Source organism: Syngnathus scovelli, unplaced genomic scaffold (genome assembly GCF_024217435.2).
Source record: "Syngnathus scovelli strain Florida unplaced genomic scaffold, RoL_Ssco_1.2 HiC_scaffold_32, whole genome shotgun sequence".
NCBI lineage: Eukaryota > Metazoa > Chordata > Actinopteri > Syngnathiformes > Syngnathidae > Syngnathus > Syngnathus scovelli.
In genome coordinates, this window is record NW_026061412.1 from 943336 (window position 1) to 946486 (window position 3151).

Below are 3151 nucleotides of genomic sequence, written 5' to 3' on the forward strand. Positions count from 1 at the left end.
CGCATCCTGGAGCTGGAGGTGGGAAGACTCGCACAAGCGTGTTGAGGCCAGAGATGTGACGGACGGACGGACGGACGGACGGACGGATGCATGCCTCTGCCTTTCAGGAGAGGGAGTGGCGCTCCCCCGTCTTGAAGTTTCTGCAAGTCCGTTTCCCAGACGGCCTCAGCCCTTTGCAGATCTACTGCGAGGCCGAGGGCGTGAGCGTACGTAAGGCGTCCCTCGCAACCCTAACCTTAACCCGAGGTCCCAGAACACCTTACATTGCTCCTTGCGCCTTTCCCCCGGACATCGTCATCAGTGATCTGATGAAGAAGCTGGACATCCTGGGCTATAACGCCGTAAGTGTATGTCGAACTCCTTATGTTCGCACTCCACGAGACTCGGCGGCTCAAATGTGACTTTTGGAAGGCTTTGCGCTGAAAGAAGCTTGTTGACGCTGTGCCTTTGGGCTCTTGCAGAATCTCACCAACGAGGAGCAGGTGGTCGTGATTCACGCCAGGACCCTTCTCACCCTAGCGCACGTCCACGCACGCTCTCGCATTCTGCTTATGTGACAGCAGCCTTTCCTCAGTGGTTAGAATACATCAAAGTGACCAAGTCAGCACTTCAACAGAAGATGTTGGACATTGAAAGTGAGAAGGTAGACAGACACGCGACATCAGCCAAGGGGAACCGGCAATGTGCCCCAACAATTCTGACCTTGAGCTGTGCTAGGATATGTTCTGCAAGCAGAAGGGCTACCTGGATGAAGAGTTGGACTTCAGGAAGTGTTCCATGGACCAGGCTCATAAGGTAAGCCGCCCTCAAATCTCCCGCCGGACCACTGATGGACGAGGATTGCGGCCCAGAGGATCCTGGAGCTGGAGGCCATGTTGTACGAGGCGCTACCGCAGCGGGACTGCCCCGCCACGGACGGCGAAAAAGCCAGCCACGCTGGCGTGAATGACGTGCTGACGGCGGATCAGAGAGAAGAGCTTAGGAGCGCCGTGGACCAATGGAAGCGAGCCCTGATGTGCGAGTTGAGGGAGCGCGACGCTTGCATCCTCCAAGAGAGAATGGATCTGCTGCACAGCGCGCAACAGGTAAGGGCCCAAAGCCAGCCCGGCACTTACTTGCACGCTTACTGGCTTTTGAATGCCACTTTCCATTTGTCCGTCCTAGAGGAACAAAGAGCTGAAAGAATTCATCGAAGCTCAGAAGAGACAAATCAAACAATTGGAGGAGAAGTTTCTGTTTCTCTTTCTATTCTTCTCCTTGGCCTTCATTCTGTGGCCCTAACACCAGCTGGTGAGTGAGCTCCAGCGGCACCGCACTCGACACCTCCGATACACTGCCAGCCGGTCTCAGACGTTGGCAGACGCTCCGATGCCAACGTATACCCCCCGCCACGGTGACAGAGGCACCGCGTCACACCGGCGCTCATCCAATCAGAAGGCAGGAAAAGCAAATTCACATGCAGGGCACTTTTGAACCAGAAGAGAGCGCCACAAAAAAACGGTTGTTGCCCCAAACGCGCACTAAAAAGGGTCAGAATAACAAGAGTCCCACTGGCCAGCCGGGGCCACCCGTCCAGCTGTTTCTTCAGGGGGGAAAAAAATTGGAGTCACCGGTGAGTACATTTTGCATTTAGCTCTGCTTTTCTGCTTCTGTCTTCAAGTGTGTGGCATCCTGCGATCAAAGATTCAGCCAACCCCAAAGCGGTTGACCTCAACGTCCCACCACCATGCCTACCAGAGCAGGTGACGTGATGCTTTGGACATCCTTCCTCAGATGCCCAAAAGTACTCTTTGCCACATCTGCGGCAATACGGTGTCTTTTCAAAGGTGCAAATAAATCCAGCGTGGGCGGAACACGCACGTCTTCGGTTTTTCCCGCTTTGTTTGTGTGACAGCTGTTGTGAAAATTTTATACAAATAAAGTTGTATAGTACAGGTTTGGCCAAGCCGCAACTCCCGAACCGCATGCGGCTCTTTTATGTTCATATCAACATTTGTGTGTGTGTGTGTGTGTGTGTGGGGGGGGGGGGGGGTTGTGCGTGTTGGCTTCACTTGAGTTCAATTTGGTATTTTGGTCAAAAGCGCATGTGGTGAAATTCCACAAAGTAGGATGGGCAAACACATTTCTTTAAACTATGAGTGTCAATTGGGCTCTCGAAATGGCAGGGAAAAGATGCACAGCAAAACGAAAATACGTAGATGAACACAGGACGTTTTAATCAGAGTGGGAAAGTTTCTATTTTTTGTTGAACGTGATGGCAAACCATTCTGCCTGATATGTCAGACCTCAGCGCATTTCAAAGATTCAAATCTTCAGCGCCATGCACTTCAGCTCACTCCATGCTAACATTGATCAGGCGTCGAACCCGCAACATCATGCTTAAGAGGTGGCCATGCTAACCAGTGCGCCATTATGTCAACGCATAATAACTGTAAGTCTACTGATCAAAACAGCGGTTACTATATGACGTCGCTACGTCGTGGTCACGTGACGCAGACAAGACGTCAATGGACGTGGGCAGAGTTAACTTGTTTAAAAGGGAGTGGGCAGAAGAAATATTTAATTTATTTAAATCTATTTTGAGTGCACACCATTATGCCAATGCATAACAACTGTAAATCTACTAAACAAAACAGCGGTTGCTATATGACATCTGCCGCGTGTGGTCACGTGACAGACGTCACGTGATGGGCAGAACTTCCGCCGGAATTCAAATCCGCGGGGAGAGTTAACTTGTTTAAAAGGGAGTGGGCAGAAGAATTATTTAATTTATTTAAATCTATTTGGAGTGTGCGCCATTATGTCAATGCATAACAACTGTAAGTCTACTAAACAAAACAGCGGTTGCTATATGACGTCTGCCACGTCGTGGTCACGTGACGCGGACGTGACGTCGACGCCTACTTTACATCCCACCGATCACAGGACCCCTCGGCTGCATAACCGTGCCCCCTTCCCAACCAATCGGATTTGCTATACGCAAAAACGACGCCAATGGAAAGAGCTTCCGCCCAAATTTAAATCCGTGGGCGTGGCTCGCAGCAGGAAGTAGGAAAATGGCGGTGATGTTGACAAAGACACAGCGGATGGTAACATACGACTAACAAGAGAAATATTTTTATTTTCTGCTTGCAACTGGACCGTCCAGAGC

General features: G+C 50.8%; 1 long non-coding RNA gene across 1 annotated transcript; it reads left to right on the forward strand.

Annotated features, from left to right (window-relative positions):
- Positions 1 to 1186: 1186 nt before the first annotated feature.
- LOC137840016 (uncharacterized) lies at positions 1187 to 1870 on the forward strand. The gene is made up of 2 exons (XR_011086407.1): positions 1187 to 1290; positions 1661 to 1870. It is a non-coding gene; the product is annotated as an uncharacterized lncRNA (long non-coding RNA).
- The last annotated feature ends 1281 nt before the right edge of the window (positions 1871 to 3151 follow it).